The sequence below is a fragment of the Thamnophis sirtalis genome, unplaced genomic scaffold, assembly GCF_051295495.1.
Source record: "Thamnophis sirtalis isolate CommonGarterSnake01/CBP01778 unplaced genomic scaffold, rThaSir2_p1.2 scaffold_3, whole genome shotgun sequence".
NCBI lineage: Eukaryota > Metazoa > Chordata > Lepidosauria > Squamata > Natricidae > Thamnophis > Thamnophis sirtalis.
Genome location: NW_028261383.1, coordinates 171700139 through 171718638, shown reverse-complemented (window position 1 = coordinate 171718638; position 18500 = coordinate 171700139). Strand labels below are relative to the sequence as shown.

General features: G+C 43.5%; 1 protein-coding gene across 3 annotated transcripts in view; it reads left to right on the top strand.

Moving 5' to 3' along the window:
• The window catches only part of S1PR2 (sphingosine-1-phosphate receptor 2), a 75312-nt gene that overhangs the window by 35012 nt on the left and 21800 nt on the right, over positions 1-18500 (top strand). Inside the window, exon 1 of one of the 3 annotated variants that reach the window (XM_087710950.1) lies at positions 8784-8978. The exons of the other annotated variants lie outside the window; for them this stretch is intronic. The gene's annotated coding sequence lies outside the window, so the exon portion shown is untranslated. Of the gene's footprint in view, positions 1-8783; positions 8979-18500 lie in introns of those variants that run through there. 3 annotated transcript variants of the gene reach the window in all.

Genomic DNA, 18500 nt, shown 5'->3' with positions numbered 1-18500 from the left:
TGAATACGATTAATCAATATGGTCAAGTGTCTGGTTTTAAAATAAATTTAGGAAAAACAAAAATATTAGCTATAAATATGAATACTAAACAAAAGGAAGAATTAGGAGTGATGCTAGGATGTGAGGTAGTTAAAAAAGTCAAATATCTTGGAGTTAACATCGTAACTTCAAATGGGAAATTATATAAGCATAATTATGAACCACTTTGGCATAGCATACAGACAGAGATGAAAAAATGGGAGAAATTGCACCTATCTTTGTTGGGTAGGATAGCGGCAGTGAAAATGAACAACTTACCAAAATTTTTATTTCTTTTCCAAATGTTACCTATACTTAAAAAAGATGCGAATCTTTTAGAATGGCAGAAGGGTATCAACAAATTTGTGTGGGCAGGAAAGAAGCCGAGGGTAAAGATGAAAATAATGCAAGATGTACGTGAGAGAGGAGGATTGAAACTACCTAATTTAAAACTATATTATGATGCAGTGGCATTATCTGTAATTAGTGATTGGACTCATTTAACTAAGGCCTGGAGAGAGGTGAGGGTCCGAATCTCTGCAAGGAGCTCATTCCAAAGGGCCGGAGCCGCCACAGAGAAGGCCCTCCCCCGGGTAGTGGCCAGGTGACATTGGCTAGTAGACGGAACCCGGAGGAGGCCTAATCTGTGTGATCTAATGGGTCTTTGGGAGGTAATTAGCAGCAGGCGGTCTCTCAAGTACCCAGGTCCAATACCATGAAGGGCTTTATAAGTGACGACTAGCACCTTGAAGCGTATCCGGAGACCAATCGGTAACCAGTGCAGCTCGCGGAGGATAGGTGTAACGTGGGTGTACCGAGGTGCACCCACAATCGCTCGCGCGGCTGCATTCTGGACGAGCTGGTTTGTTCATGTTGTTGTTATGTCTTTATTATTTCTATTACATATGAGGCACCGAGAGTTATTTTGGAGTCAGACGGCAAAAGGGAAAGGAAAGGAAAAGATTTTCACCATGTAGAACGTTCCTTTACCTGGATTCTAATTATATGGCAAAGCTCTATCATGTATCATAGAAATGATTTTCCGCATTTGTGGAAGGTTGCCAAGAAGGATCTGACTTTATGGGTTCTGTGTGTTGATATGTACTGTCCTTATACGAATCTAATCAGTTATGGAGCCAAATAAATGAACTGGGATACAGAGCCGAGGTGGCGCAGTGGTTAAATGCAGCACTGCAGGCTACTTCAGCTGACTGCAGTTCTGCAGTTCGGCTGTTCAAATCTCACCGGCTCAAGGTTGACTCAGCCTTCCATCCTTCCGAGGTGGGTAAAATGAGGACCCGGATTGTTGTTGGGGGCGATATGCTGACTCTGTAAACCGCTTAGAGAGGGCTGAAAGCCCTATGAAGCGGTATATAAGTCTAACTGCTATTGCTATTGCTATTGCTATTCTCTTTGTAACCTTGCTTAGATTCTCTCTTATTTTAGCCTGTACTGTATTGCAATAATCAATCTGTATAACCTTCAAATCCACAGATTTGTGTTTTCCCCTGCACTTTGACTCCCAGTAAAACAGTTTGCTTTTCACATGTAACCCTCTTTCTTGAGTACATAAATTTACTCAGTGTATTAGTTGCTTCCTTTGCTTCTTCGAAGTTTTTCTTTCGTTTGTGGTGCAAGACATCTCCATACGCATGCCTTTCCAAAAACTGGCAGTTCTTGGCAGCCTTGGTTTGAACACAAAGTTTCCTGGAGGCTTTTTCTTAATTGTTTTTTATTTTTTTATTTTGATATTTTAGTTTTAGAATCTGCTGTTCTCGATGCTGCAGATTTTAAACTGATGCTCCCTTAATAGAATGATTCAAGCAAATTCTACTTCAGTTATAAGGCTGTTGGTTAACTGAATTCAAAATTGCTTTGTCTTTGTCTAACTGATGAAATAAATGTCCTTCTGGGTTCGGCTCCAAGTGGGGGGAAAAGACACTGGAGACATGGAGGCTGCTTGGAAAGATGGTTTATTGGTGGACAGGGCCACATGGCTTGAGCCCTGGACAGAAAAGGGGATCACATGCTTCAATGTTGGTGGAGAAGAAGAGAAGGGCTGAGGGAGGGGGCTTGCTAGGCTTTTTATACCCTGTTCAGTCCCACCTCTCTGTTTCCTGTTCCTGTGTAAGAAATGTATTCTGATTGGTTGTCAGATTCCCATGGGGCCATGCAGGGGCAACTCTCTAGGCTGTGTTTTGAATCCAGGTATGGATGAGTTCTCAGATGCCATGTGGTCAGTTGGGGCCAATATTATCGTGCTTTAATCCCACCCACCCCCTGGAGCTGAAGTGGAGAAGTCTTTATTATGTAAAGTGGACTAGCTTGGCCTTCTTAATGGCCCATTGACAAAGTGGGGATGGGCAGGAAGCTACAGGCAGCTATTATGTCTTTTAAAACATGTTTCTTTCTTTTCACATTGAGAAATATTCTGCCTTTTCAATATTTCCTAGGATAATTCATTTTTCTGGGAGAGGGCTGGGTGATAACTTCCTGCATAACAGAATAATGGAGTTGGAAGGGATCTTGGAAGTTTTCTAGTCCAACCCCCTGCTCAAGCAGGAAATCCTATACCACTTCAAACAAATGATTGTAGAGCATTCTAATTTCTACTGTTGTGTTCTATTTCTATTTTATTTTTCATTTTCCAATAGGTTGGGCTAGATACTCTTATTCTTAAACACTTTCTATATGAGTGGTTTCACACTCTCTGTGTGTGTCTCTCTCTGTCTCTGTCTCTCTCTCTCTCTGCCTCTCTGTCTCTCTCTCTCTCTGTCTCTGTCTCTCTCTCTGTCTCTGTCTCTCTCTCTCTGTCTCTCTCCCCCTCTGTCTCTCTCTTTGTCTCTCTCTCTGTCTCCCTCTCTCTCTCTGTGTCTCTCTCTGTGTCAATTTCCCAACCTACAGTAAGCACAGAATCTTTGAGATTAATATCAAGAGCCTGCCTTTCAACAACATCCATGGGAAATGTGGATCAAAAAAGTGAAGAGGTGGGCATAGCAATGCAATCAAAGCCCCGTGACTTTTGTGTGTGTGCCATCTTCACTTTTGATCCTACCGATACTTGAGTATAGGCCAACCCGAATATAAGCCGAGGCACCTAATTTTACCACAAAAAACTGGAAAAGTTATTGACTCGAGTATAAGCCTAGGGTGGGAAATGCAGCAGCTACCGGTAAATTTCAAAAATAAAAATAGATACCAATAATGTTTTTGAATATTTATTTCAAAGAAAAACAGTAAACTAGCGGTGTATTCAATGAAATACTTCACTCACCTCATAATGCTGATGTCCCGCTGTGATGATGATGTCCCGTGCAGCCGCGGGAGCGATGTCCCGCCTCCTATGACACACGGCACAGTGATTCCTATCATTGGATCACTGTACCAGAGGAGGTGGGACATCGCTATGTGGCTGCTTGCCATAACGAGGAGGAGGTGGGACATCGTTGCAGAGCGGCAGGAGGGGGAGGAAGGGGAATCGTAAGACAGCCCTGCATTACATTAGAACGTGAGGAGGGGGGATGGTGCGGTGCGCGCTGCGCGGCAAACTGACACAGAGGGAGGGGAAACTCACAGGGGCGCCGGGCCATTCACGAGCCTCACCCAGCGGCATGGCCCCGCCCCTTTTTCTCCTCCATTTCGGGCAATTTTTTCACTGACTCGAGTATAAGCCGAGGCAGCTTTTTTCAGCCCAAAAAGTGGGCTGAAAAACTAGGCTTATACTCGAGTATATACAGTATATGTAAATATTTACTGCTGTTCAACTGGAGTCTGATAATTATTTGATCCTTTTACACTTCTACTGTCAGCAAACCAAGACTTTAACCAAACGGCTGAATAAAAACAGGAAATGAGGTCTAGTGCAGAGGTTTGGAACCTGTTATTTTTTTAAAAAAGATGATAAAATATCTGATTAAGAAACAAAGCTCTAGTACTTTAATAGAAAATTGGCTTCATCTGGGTGATTTTTCCCCTTAGTCTTTCATCAAATTGCCTATTAAAATTTTTGGGAAAACCTAAGAGTTCCATGGGGGTACAGTTTGAAAACCCTAGTCTTGTGTTAGCCCTCACTGTAATTGCTCTAGTATTTCGGTTGTAATAAGCAGGATTTTTTTCATGATATCTTAAGTAATTACAATTTAAAAGTTCCATTCTGAAGCAGGGTAACCTGGGGTCAGTGAGGTCTTAGAGAAATATTGCAAATTTGAAAGGAGCACAAGTATCACTGCCTTTTAAAAAAAAAATACCTTCCTCTTCTTAAAATAAAAGTAGGAGCCTAGGTGGCGCAGTGGTTAGGGTGCAGTACTGCAGGCCACTTCAGCTGACTGTTAGCTGCAGTTCGGCGGTTCAAATCTCACAGGCTCAAGGTTGATCCAGCCTTCCATCCTTCCAAGGTGGGTGAAATGAGGACCCAGACTGTTGGGGCCATATGCTGACTCTGTAAACCACTTAGAGAGGGCTGAAAGCCCTATGAAGCGGTATATAAGTCTAACTGCTATTGCTATTGCTATAAGCATTCATTTTGTAAATAAAGACTGCTGTTGTGATATCAGAAATTGAAAACCTTAAAAAAAAAAATTAAAAGCCCCAAAGATGAATCACTCCTCAAAGCAAAGCAAATGCATCAACTAATCCTATCCTAGGTTAAGTTTGTGAAATGTCTGTGAAAAGGAATAAATGTTGACATGTTTATTATGGCATCATCACACAAATAATGCATCTTACAGGCTTGTATTGAATACCAAACTGCCAGTACTTGTCATTTGAGTGATAAGGTCATGAAAATGCCTCTGACTACGGTTTTAATGTATACATGAAATACATATATTTCATACACACAGACACACACATACGAGAGATATGTGTATCGGAGGTGGTATTCAGCAGGTTCCGACCAGTTCTGGAGAAGCGGTAGCGGAAATTTTTTGAAGAACTGGTAAATGCCACCTCTGACTGGCCCTGCTCCCATCTATTCTCTGACTCCCAAGTCCCAGCTGATCGGGAGGGAATGAGGATTTTGCAGTAACCTTCCCCTACAGATGGGAGGGAATTGACATTTTACAGTATCCTTTCCCTGCCACACCCACTAAGCCATACCCACAGAACCAGTAGCAAAAAAAAATTTGAATCCCACCACTGGTATGTATATAGCAACTAGACTTATATACCGCTTCATAGGGCTTTCAGCGGTTTACAGAATCAGCCCCCACAGTCTGGGTCCTCATTTCACTCACCTCGGAAGGATGGAAGGCTGAGTCAACCTTGAGCCGGTGAGATTTGAACTGCTGAACTGCAGATAACAGTCAGCTGAAGTGGACATGTTTTATAAGTAAGTTCTTGAACACAGAATTGACTTTCTGTAGTATTGATTGTTTAATTCAATTTCTACAGCCACCTAATCAGTCAATGACTCTGGGCAGCTTAGTGGCCTGCAGTACTGCACCCTAACCACTGCGCCACCTCGGCTCTATTACCCAATGCTCAATACAGTGTTGGCCTACCCAATGAGAAAAGGCTTTATCTATCCCCTTCCCACACCGCCACCAGGGTTCCTCTATCTATGGGCCACATAATAGAGAAACCATAATTATTGGCTCCTGGACTCTACAACTGTTAACATCTTCCTATCATTTCTGAACTAGTGGAATAGCTGCAGAAGCAGAGGTGGGTTCCTACCAGTTCGCACCTATTCGGTAGAACCGGTTCGTCAAATCTACCGAACCGGTTCGTCAAATCTACCGAACCGGTTCGTCAAATCTACCGAACCGGTTAGAAGAGGTTCCACCAGTGGACCCGGAAAGCAGGCCACACCTACAGAAGAGGTTCCAAACTTTTTTGAAACCCACCACTGGTCCTTGGATAGGATTATTCTACACTATCATGCTCATATTTATAAAACTCAGAGCCTCTGTGAAAGGTAAGGATGACTCCTGCGTTTGTGGTGCAATCAGAACATTGCGTGTGTTGAAGTTGTTTTAACGCAAACCAAAGATGTCTTTTAAAAAACAAGTTTGCATCATATTCTTATGCATGCCAGTGCTGTGTGAAAGGTAATTTAAGGTGGTTCTGACAAGTGTCGTCGGCATCTTCATATCCGGTCACATGGGCGGCAAGCCACTCCCATCCGGTCACATGGGTGGCAAGCCACTCCCACAAAGGAGGCCACACCCACAGAGTAGGTTCGAACCATTTTTGAAACCCACCACTGTGCAGAAGGTGCACGTTTTTAATAGCTTGGGTGTTAGGCAGCTTACAATCTAATCTACATTAAAGAAGGCATCAAGACTTAACTGCATTTGATCCTTATTATGGGGAATGCAAATGTACAGTAAAGTAATTCTGTTTAGATTGGCATGCAGCCCGTTCGCCTTCTTAGGATTTTTGAATGACATTTTTATGAATTTGGACAATTGTTGCATTGTGCATTTGGACAACTTGCTCATTTATACTGAAGGTTTTGTCCTCCGTGCTGAGAATATCTGGAGCATTGCAGTTGTGACTTGCTGTCCAGTTTCAATTCAAAAAAACGTATCTTTCATCTAAAGCCTGGTTTGAATTATTTGGACCATTGTATTTTCTTGAAATAAATTGAGATGGGTTCCAGCTAGTGTTGAATCTATTTTGTTTTCTTAGAACCTGCAGTATCAGGGACATAAAGGATATTCTTAGCTTTTCTTATTTTTATTGTAAATTTGTTCTTAATCTAGATTCAACTTAACTAAGAAAGTGTCTCACTTACATTTAGCAGATTTCTTCTTGCACACTTGTTATGCCTTTACTACTCTACCTCCTCTGCTTCATCTCAGACCACAGTGCTGCTACATATATCTAAGAGCAACAGATTTGGTCAAACTTCCTTTACTGTATTGAGATTCTACCTGATCTCTCCCTCAACCACACTGAAAAACAGAGGATATGAATGCATCTTTAAACAGCACCGTCTTTGCTATGTACAGAAAGATAGTTGGCTGAATCTTTTAACTTGTATTCAGTTTGTTTATAACAACTCAGTTCATACGTCGACTTAGATGTCATTTGTTTAGGCCATCTATATTACCGCCGGTTCACCGACAAAAGGGCGACCGACAAAACCGCGCCCGACTAAACTGCGGTGACAAAACAAGTTCTAAATTGCACCGACAACAGCGCAGCGACAGAAGCGCGCTGTGAACCTAACCCTAACCCTAAACGTAACGCTAACCCTAAACCTAAACCTAACCCTTACCTTAACTTAAATCACCCTTAAATCGTCCTTCTGTCAACGCGCTGTTGTCGGCGCACTGTTGTCGGCGCGTTGATGACGTCACGGTTTTAGCGATGCGGTTTTGTCAGCGCGCTTTTGTCAGGTCATGATTACCACCTACTCCTGCTGGAAATACTTTCAGGTCTTCTCCCATTCCAGAGACCTCATTTTCTCCAAGTTATTTATGAAGGATCAATTGGCCTGTTAACTATCATCATTACCCCCTGATGATGATGGAGACAAGCCTGGTCTAGTTTTGTACCAAATTTCTTCCCTTAGAGTTTAGGCTGTCTAAAGAGATGGGTGCCAATCCTATGGCATTTTGTTGGCAGCTTCTAGGCTTGGAATGCTTCTCCATACCCCATCTTGTATACGAGGTGCATATTGGATTACAGTATTAGTCCAATGAACCAGAAAACATACAGGAACAACTACTCCAGCCAGCCAGATGCATTTGAGGAGGTCATCCTGGAAAAGGCTGCTTGTGGTACCCTGTTTTTGTGAAGTGGTGGGAGCTAAGATCAGAAAGCAGGGACCCTCCCTCATGGTGCCTATGCTATAGAACAGCCCCCCCTCTATAAAAATTATAAGACTGGCCTTCTATTCAATGCCCTTCTGGACATCTGCTTTCAAAGGCAGATTTCCTGGATGGCCTTTGGCTACCTATTGTTTTTATGAGTAGGTTTTATAATGATTGTCTTGGATGTATTGTGCACTGTGTTTTTATTATTTCTTAATCATTGTGGAAGTTTAGCATGCCATATATAAGTATATAGGCCTGATATGTGATCATGTCTTTCCTGCCTGCAACAAAACAAGTTGCCTACTACATTCATGTCTGGGAAGCTTCGGCCTTAAGCCGGATCCTGATACAAAGCCGAGCGTACTGTGGTAGCTGATGTAAGTTCTGGCAAAAAAGGGAATCTGGGCTCTCCTTTTCCTTCTACCAAAGCTTTAAATGAATGATAGATCTGGTCTGCTTTGTGTAAGGTGACCAGATTTTAACATTGGTAAAGCGGGACACCATTGACGAGGGTGGGGGGGGGGGATGTTCTTCATTAAAAATTTGGTCTATATGGATTCTCTCCTCTCCTCCTGGCACGCACCCCACTGAAAGCGCTTTAATCAGTGGGGTGCGTGCCAGGAGGAGAGGAGAGATTCCTCCCAGCACGCACCCCACTGCCTAAAGCGCTTCCTTTCGCCCGCAGCAGAGATCGGGCAGGCGAAAGGAAGCGGGGTGCGTGCTGGGAAGAATCTCTCCTCTCCTCCTCTCCTCTCCTCCCGGCACGCACCCTCCTGACACCCTCGAGCTCTGCTATGGGCGAAAGAAAGTGCTTTAATCAGTGGGGTGCCGGGGGAGAGGACTGCGTCGTGCATTCTTTCCAAAAATTGGGACTTTTTTAAAACGCCGCGGGACAAATTATTAGAAATCGGGACTGTCCCGCCAAAAGCGGGACGTCCGGTCACCTTAGCTTTGTGCACTCTTAGTGAATTGCCACCAAAACATGTGTGGCTCTATTCAGCTACTACAGCATATAAAAAGAATATCCCCACCATTGAATCAAGGTATTATTCCTTACTTCTGGGTGTCTCCATAGGTAAAACGGGCTTGTTCTTTTGAACTTCAATCCTGATGTATACCTGACTCTGCAGTGCGCCGCTTCTAGGAGACAACAAACGGGTGTGGAGAATGGAGCTGCCTCCTGCTCAAAAGCATGTAAGTTGTAGCCTCTAGCTACATCAGTCTGCAGTTCCAAGGGCTTAGATAAGGGCATCGGAAATATTTGGAAAATGTGGTTCCAATAAAGCCGTTGCTATGTGGCATTCATTCCTGGAGACAAGGTGCTTATGTTAGCCTCATGTGCTATGGAAACAGCAGATGATCCCCTGCCAAAACTTCAAAGGAAGGAGCGTGGAAAATAGCCGCACACACCCATTTACCTATTTTGCCTAGTATGAAGGAAGGAGTGAACAAAGCATACTTATTTTCCTGAAGCATTTTTGCTGCTTCAGTCAAGCTGGGAATAACTTTTAGTGAGCTGAAGATCATTTACACTCCTTTGGCAAGTTTGTCAGAGCTTGGAAACCTGCGAAATGGTGGCGAAGTGCTTGGCAATGGCAAAAGAATATGCATCGGTATACCATTCAGAAGGTAATGCCTCCCCCACACCAATTTCAAGGTTTTTAAATTGCCAAAGGCTGCTGATAAAAGAGCTTTCTTGCAGCTCTTCGTTTTTTATTTGTTTCTTAGAGCCCTAGAGTCTTCTGTTCTTCCCAATATTGCATTTTTGCAATGCCCCCTGTTTTATTTTTATTTTTTTGATGCTCCCTGTTTCATATTGTATTTGGTCTCCGGACGCAATTCAAGGTGTTGGTTATTACCTTTAAAGCCTTACATGGCTTAGGACCAGCGTACCTGCGAGACCGCCTACTGCCACATACCTCCCAACGGCCGATAAGATCCCACAGATTAGGCCTCCTTCGGATGCCGTCAGCCAGTCAGTGTCGGCTGGCGGGTCCCCAGAGGAGAGCCTTCTCTGTGGCTGCTCCGACCCTTTGGAATCAGCTACCCCCAGAGGTCCGGGCCTTGCCCACTCTCATGGCCTTCAGGAAAGCTGTTAAAACCTGGCTGTTCCAGCAGGCCTGGGGCTGTTGACCTTATTGTTAAGGTCCAGCCCCGATTAGAACGAGTGTGTGTTGAGAATTTTAAATTATTCTTTTTATTTTTATTTTATTTTATTTTTTCTTCCTTCTTTGTAAGCCGCCCGGAGTCCTTCAGGATTGGGCGGCCTATAAATTCAATCAATCAATCAATCAATCAATCAATCAATCAATAATTTTTTTCTGATGCGCCCTGTTTCAGAACCTAAGAGCCAAGGTGGCGCAGTGGTTAAATGCAGCACTGCAGGCTACTGCTAGATCAGCAGGTCAGCGGTTCAAATCTCACCGGCTCAGGGTTGACTCAGCCTTCCATCCTTCCGAGGTGGGTAAAATGAGGACCCAGATTGTTGGGGGCAATATGCTGACTCTCTGTAAACCGCTTAGAGAGGCCTGAAAGGCCTATGAAGCAGTATATAAGTCTACTGCTATTGCTATTGCTATTTCAGGAATGCATTTCAACATTCAGTTTCCACCCTCCTCCTCCTCCTCCTCCTCATTTTGTTACTCACTTTTTTTTACACTTGATTTTTAAAATGTTAATTCATCATCACATGTACCCACGTGACGTGTGTATATAAAATTCCAGTAGATTGTAAAAAGTATCTAGGAAGCCATAATGGTCTATTTTTAGGAGAAGACATTGCTGGTTTTGTACAGCTATATTAGTGAAAAAGTAAAGAGACAATGCCTGATCCTCTTGGCTATTCAGGGTGCAAAATGCATCTTTTGAGCCTCAAATAACTCAGCTCTACTTCTTGCAACCCCAAGAACAAGTTCCTGTCAGCTTCTGCTTTGCTGTTGCTTCAGCTGCCATGAAACGGGGAGGGAGGGCATGGTATTTGGGTGGGGTTACTCGTTGTGCTGGAGGAATGTTCTGGAGTTCTCTGGATGGTCAGACTGCGCATGCGTGGGTGTTTCCCGCCTGGACTAACGGCACCGACATTCCATCTTCATGATGCCTTTTGAAGTTATCTCACACCTGACACTTGAAGGACTTATGATTGGACTAGGCCTATGATGCCAGGGGGTGTGGAATGGGCTATTCTATATATCAACTGCTTTCGCGCCTAATTAATCAGACTTCGCTATGCAACCGCTCTTTAACCATTTTTAATTAGTAAAAGTACATTTGATTTTCCACGTATGGAGTCTCATGGTCTTTCTTTCCTAATTATTAAATGGAGAGGTGCTGACAGTTCCCTAAAATGATCGCGGCTCCAAATTTTGGTCCATTTAGAATGTGATAACTTGGTTGATGAAAGTTAAAATGCAAAATAAGTTTTTCAGAGGCTTAAGACATTAATTTATTTCTTTCATCCCCCTCCCTGCCCCAAATCAAACTAACTTTGAATTCTGTCCCTATGTACTTAAGTGAAGCCTTTGAGATTCCATGCAAAGACCCAAGAACACCTCAAACTGACATACTGTACCGTATACCTCAAGCTAAATTCAATCCAAAAAGGTGTGTTGTTTTATCAGATGCTACTATTAAGCTCCTTCATCTTCTCTTCCCACTTCTATCCACACATCTTTTTCCTTCTACGTAGCTTTATCACTCCCACTTGGGTTTCTGTTCCTGTTTTTAATCTGATTTAGAGAGAGGAGGTGCTGATCTGATTTGTATCAACCCCAATGCCCGCAGGAGGTATGGTATATGTATGTGCAGAATGATGTCTACATCTGTAGTTAGACATGGTCTAATCTGGAATGGAAAAAGTGTTTGGGATGAAGACAAGGAAATAATGGGGCTTCTTTCTCTGTGTATATAATCAGCTCCCAGATAGAATGGGCTTGAGTCTTGGGAGGGTTTGAACAAGCTCTTCTTTGTCTTGTCATCTCTGAAGCAACCCTAGAGGAACAACTTTGTATGGAAAAGTAAGAACGTTTCATATCTCAAGCAAAGCTAAACTAGATAAAAAAGCAGACCCTTAAGTCCGCAATGGACACCGAGCAAGAGATAAATAGGATACTATCGCTAAGAAAGGATGATTCAAAACTTAACAGCCTTGTTGCAATTTAATGGCCATGCCACTCCACTGCTATAGCTCTTGATACTCAGCTGTGGTGGTGCAGTGGGTAGAGTGCAGTACTGCAGGCCACTTCAGCTGACTGCTATCCGCAATTCGGCGGTTCAAATCTCACCGGCTCAGGGTTGACTCAGCCTTCCATCCTTCCGAGGTGGGTAAAATGAGGACCTGGATTGTTGGGGGCGATATGCTGACTCTGTAAACCGCTTAGAGAGGGCTGAAAGCCCTATGAAGCGCTATATAAGTCTAACTGCTATTGTTATTGCTATTCTCTCTTTGATGGTCTGGGACTGTTAACTCTTTAGCGTCTTTGGATGGGACGGCTTATTTATCCATGAGTGAAACTTGAGAACCTATTACTTTTGGCTAGAATACAGTAGGTAGGACAGGAACAAGAAGAATTTATTCATTTTCCATTGTTCAGTGATCAGTTTCTTACTCGAGCCTTTTGTGACTCACGTTGCGTAGATGATTCTAAAGAAAGGATAAGATGCATTGCGTGATCCGACAGATCCTTCCTTTAAAAACCTGCCAGTCATAAACTCATTCAGTTATTTTAGAAAAAAAACATATTGTGCCATCTTCAGTCTACACCCCAACACCCACTCCTGTACCCTCTAGCCTGCAAAACAGCAATAATATTGTTGAACAGTTCCACAGTATTCTGATAAATCCTGAAAACATGAGTAAATTGGAAAATGGCTGCAAGCACTTGAACACTTTCACTCAGGAAAGCTTGTCTACTGTTTCTAAACAAACTCTAAAAATGGATAAGGAATAAGGGGACCACGAATGCAAGATAGAAATGTATAGAAGGGAAAACACTAACTGTAAAGAAACCGATACGGAACTGCTGTATGATATATGATGGAACTCCTTGTTCCTATGTTGTTTTAAGTCATGTGTCTGTTTTTGTTGATGTGTTTAAAATAAAATTTTAAAAAAATAAACAAACTCTGGGTTGTTTTTAAAAAAACAAACAGCGTGGAAAGCAATCGGGTTTAGTTCTTGGCATTAAAAAAAAAGAAAATCTGACATATGATTGCCTGATTTGGATGTTTTATTCTAAACTTGAAAGGCATATATGGGCGAAGGAGGAGTCATTGACATTTGTATACTTACACATTCGAAACCCTTCCCTTATTTTTCACCCAGTTAACACTTATTGATAATTTTGGCGTCCAGCTTGTGGAAAAACGAACTAAAATGGTTGGAAGAATATGACCTGGAAAAGCGACAGTGAAGGGAAGTATTTTCACCACCCTTAATCAATTATTTTTTCCCTGGCCCCCTTTTTTGCTCATATGGCTCCTTTGAAGCGAACGTAAAGTCATGAGCCCTGGGTTTGCCTTGTGATGCTTGGCTCATTTACTTATTTTCCTTTCTTGTTTCCTGAGTAAAAGGAAGAATCAGTAGGCATGCTGAATTCATAAGGCTCCAGTTCTAAACAATGGAGTGCTTTGTAGACCAGTCTTGCACTCTTTTCGAACAAAACCTCTCATTCACAAGACAATTCTGCCTAAAGAACTCTGGAAGAGCTAATATCTTTCATGGCTTTATTGGAGAGCGGCATGCGCCTGTTGAAAAGAGAGCATTCTTTATGAGCACAACTCCATTCAGCCCGGAGGGACTCAACAGTCCTCTCCCACCCACCCCCATGGATCAACATGTTTTCATAAAGCCGCCTTTTTTCCAGTAAGAAATCTTTGTTTTCTAGTTAAAAGTGGCGGCTGGCTGACTTCCGCAAGGCAAATGTATGGGCAACGTGGAGAAAGAAACTGAGGTGCACGCAAAAAGAAAAATGCCAAAATGATTGCTAGCAGCTGGTAGATAATGAGGAGCCTTTGGCCTCTGCTGAGTGGCTGGCTAACTCGTGCGGCCACCTCAAAATTGGCAGACTGGCATGGAACAGGCAATGGGCTGCCGCAAACACAGGCGGGCGAAAGAAAGTGCTTTAGTCTGTGGGGTGTCGTGGGAGAGGACTGCCTCACCAGCCATAAACCTCACCGCACGTCACTGCTTTGCTATGAAATGGTATTGGACCTGGGTACTTGAGAGACCGCCTGCTGCCAATTACCTCCACTAGACCAATTAGATCCCACAGATTAGGCATCCTCCGAATTCCATCTGCCGGCCAATGCCGGCTGGCGACTACCCGGAGGAGAGCCTTCTCTGTGGCTGCTCTGACCCTCTGGAACGAACTCCCCGTGGAGATTCGAACCCTCACCACCCTCCAGGCCTTCCGCAAAGCCCTTAAAACCTGGCTGTTCAGACAGGCCTGGGGCTAAGAACTATTGCCCCTGTCTCTAATTGGTATGACTGTTGTGTATTTTAAATTATGTATTGTTTCTGTGTCGTTTTAATTTTCTGTCTGTATCCCCCTTCCCTGGTTGAGTTGTGAGCCGCCCTGAGTCCCCTTTGGGGGAAAAGGGCGGCATATAAATAAAATCAACATTCAACATTCAACATTCAAATGTTTCATGCAGAACAATACTTCACATACCTAAAAAGAATATTTTGCTTCCCTGATCATTTATCTGTAAAAGGAGGAAGATTGGCTTACTGGCTACCGTAATAGAGGCTGGTGATGTTTTTCTCTGCCTTCTCTTCCTGGTTTTGGGGTGGCTGGAATCTTAAATTCAGACTGCCTTCTTTTGGATGAGATTCTGATTTGAAGACAAGGTGTTGACTGATTGTCCGAAGTTGTCGGAAGCAAGAAGGCACGCTGGCAATTCCCTTCAGCCTCCCTTGACCTTTTGGGGAACTCCATGGGGAGTCCTGGCCTTCTGCCAATTTTGTGGGATGGGCAGCCAGTGTCCAAGCCTCACCAGCTTCTGCGACTCAAATCTTGCTTTTCATGGACGCCTGCTCGGCATCACAGTAAAGTGACACAGAACAGGCATTGCTAACTTAAGTACAAAATACTGAACTCCTAAATTCAAGCATGTCTTGTGTTTATTTAGCACAGGACACATTGGGGCTGTCCAAGACTAGGAAACTTTCCAATTCTAAATGCAGCCTTTAAATCAGATTTGAATCTGTTCTACAGAGATAATTCTAGAGGCTACAAGGCTGCCTTGCTACGTATCCAGTGGTGGGTTTCAAACAATTTTTGAACCTACTCTGTGGGTGTGGCCTCCTTTGTGGGAGTGGCTTGCCGGCCATGTGACCTGGTGGGAGTGGCTTGCCGGCCATGTGTTTTCTTTCTTTCTTTCTCTCTCTCTCTCTCTTTCCTTCCTTTTGTCTCTCTGTCCCTTTTTTCTTTTTTTCTTTCATCTCTCTCTCACTCTTTTTTTTTCTTTCTTTCTTTCTTTCTTTCTTTCTTTCTTTCTCTTTCTCTGACTCTCTGTGTCAGTCTGTCTGTCTGTCTGTCTCTCTGTGTGGGTGTGTGGGTGTGTTTGTGTGGGTGGGTTTCAAAAAAATTTGGAACCTCTTCTGTAGGTGTGGCCTGCTTTCCGGGTCCACTGGTGGAACCTCTTCTAACCGGTTCGGTAGATTTGACGAACCGGTTCTACCGAATAGGTGCAAACTGGTAGGAACCCACCTCTGTACGGATCTCAGGGTAGCTAGCCCAGAGACTCCTGTGAGCTGTTTGAGGAACCTTTTACTCAGGTTCTGAAAGGTTGCATGTGATTCTTGTTGGCCCTTTATGCCAGAATAATAGCCTCCAAATATCAGATATTTATGGAAAGCTGTTTTCTGTATTCTGCGTGTTTCATATATATAATTAAAAACCTGTTTGGGTTCAGTTGTGGGTTTTCTTTTTTTTAATCCTGAAAATCTGGATTCTGTGACCTTCCTATATGATGCAGCCTGGGAACCTTTGCGTGATTCCTGTTTTACTACTATGGCCCTTTGCAGCCATCCCTCTAGCTTTGGAGATTTCAGTAGGCATTGCCCACTGAATTGGAATATATCTCCAGTCATAGGAGGTACAAACTTGTTTCTTGTTGCTATTCTATTAAAACTGAGTTTCTTGATAAGATGGATTTTTGCCTATTGCTATATTCTTGGTCATTTTTTCTTATTTCCACAAAGTCACAGAACTCGGGTTCCTACAAGACACAGCTCAATATTATTTCTCCCTCCCTCCCTCTCTCTTTCTCTCTTTTTCTCTCTCTTTCTGTCTCTCCCTCCCTCTCTCTCTCTTTCTTTCTCTCTCTCTCTCTTTCTCTTTCTCTCTCTCTCTTTCTCTCTCTCTCTTTCTCTTTCTCTTTCTGTCTCTCCCTCCCTCTCTCTCTCTTTCTCTCTCTCTCTCTCTCTCTCTCTCTCTCTCTCTCTCTCTGCTAGTGGCTGCATGGAAGAACTTGTAACTCAGTTGCTCTTCCTCCTTTAAACTAGACCCAAGTATTCTATTTTATTTTATCATTGCGGAGCCTATTGTTACCCACATAAAGTCAGTTTGGTTAAAATAAGCAGTTAAAAAACACTGACAACTTCTTTAAAAATTCTACCAGACGTAAAATACTCGAATTATACTGTGTATAATCTGTTGATCTGAAGATGTTTCTCCCTTCCGGGGCTGCAAGCCTGCTCCATGCACTGGGCTGAAGCATGCAGAGTAAACTAGTTGCCTCTGGAGATTCTCAGGAACTGAGTGAGGAGGTTCCCAAAGTTATGAAACTTGAGTGTTTGTGGAAGTATGTGCATGCATGCGTGGGTGTGTATATGCGCAGGCACAAGTCTATGCTAGGAGAGAGTAATATTTTCTCTGTGGGTAGAGGAAGTTAAGCCAAGCAAGTTCTTGGCAGCTGGTAAGAAATGGCAGAACTGAAGCACTTTGGATGGCTATCCAAATATGGAACACCTATGGCTCCTCTGTTCTTCTGATGTTAGAAAACCTTGGGACAGGGGTGGGTTGCTAATCCCGTTCCAACCGGTTCGGTTGGAACTGGGCTGGTGGCGTCCTTGTGCACGCGCGCAGTTCACGCATGCGTCTTAGCGCCTGCGCGATGCTCCAGCTGCTCGCGGAGACTCGCGCAGGCGCTGTATGTGCCATGCGCCTACGTGGAAGCGCAGAAGCCTTCAAAGACCGGTAAGGAGCGCGGGCGGGTGGGCCCTTCGCCGTTCCCGGAAGTTACTTACTTCTGGGTTCGCCGACCAACCGGTTCGCGGGGACTGCCGCGAACCGGTTGAAACCCACCTCTGCCTTGGGACATCAATGTTGTGTCCTATTAACTCAGATTCGATGAAAGCTACTCTCCTGACAGGTGACGCGGTAGCTCAGTGGCTAAGACGCTGAGCTTGTTGATCAGAAAGGTTGGCAGTTCAGCGATTCGAATCCCTAGTGCCACGTAACGGGATGAGCTCCCGTTGCTTGTCTGAGCTGCCAGCCTAGCAGTTGGAAAGCGCGTAAAAATGCAAGTAGAAAGAGTTGCCTTCTAAGTTTCCTAGTTGAAAACCCAGCAGAAATGTCTGTGTGTTATAATTATTTTTCTTGTCCTTCGTTTTTTCCCTGTGTTTTTTTTTATTGAAGAGTTTTATTAGATTTTACAAATATTTTCCCCCCTTCCCTCCCTCCCCCCAACTTCCCAGAGCAAAATACAGGGTATAAACATTTAACAACCATACATAAAGATAAGCTAACTAACTATAGCATCCTACCTCCCTCTTGTACTTTAACTCCCCTTTTATTAAGCTAACTTTAGATAAGTTGTAACCTTCCTTGTTCATTCATTCATAAGCTAATTGAAATTTCTTAGTCCGATATTTATTTTGAATGTAGTACAATCCATCTTCTCCATTCCAGCTTGTATTTCTCATCTGAATGGTCCTTCAAATATGCTGAGATTTTGCCCATCTCTGCTAAGTTTACTACTTTTAACGTCCATTCTTGAATAGTAGGCAATTCTTCCTTCTTCCAGTACTGCGCCACCAACAATCTTGCTGCCGTTGTTAAGTTCAAAATCAAATTAGTCTCTGTAACTGTACAATCTGTAATTATACCTAGCGAAAACAGCGACTCTTATTTTTAAAAAAAACTGTTTTTTTTTAAATAGAGTCGCTCGAGAGGCCAACAAATATTGGGAAAAAATATTTTAAAGCTGATCATTGTATTTTTGTGTTATATAAATTTTGATGCTTCACTTCTGCACAGTATGTGTATATAACATTCAATTTAATTATTAACCTTATGTACACAGCATGTGCGCACACATGCAAAAACTTCTGCATGCATCTATACACAAACATAAAAGTATACATCTTCAGGAAAACTCAGGAGCACATCAGTTGGGACATTGTGGGTGCACCAAGGTACACCCACGTTACACCTATCCTCCGTGAGCTGCACTGGCTACCTATTAGTCTCCGAATCCGCTTCAAGGTGCTGGTCGCTACCTATAAAGCCCTACATGGCATCGGACCTGGGTACCTGAGAGACCGCCTCCTGCCGATTACCTCCCTCAGACCAATTAGATAGCACAGGTTGGGTCTCCTCCGGATTCCATCTGCCAGCCAATGTCGGCTGGCGACTCCCCGGGGGAGAGCCTTCTCTGTTGCAGCTCCGGCCCTCTGGAACGATCTCCCCGTGGCGATCCGGACCCTTAGTA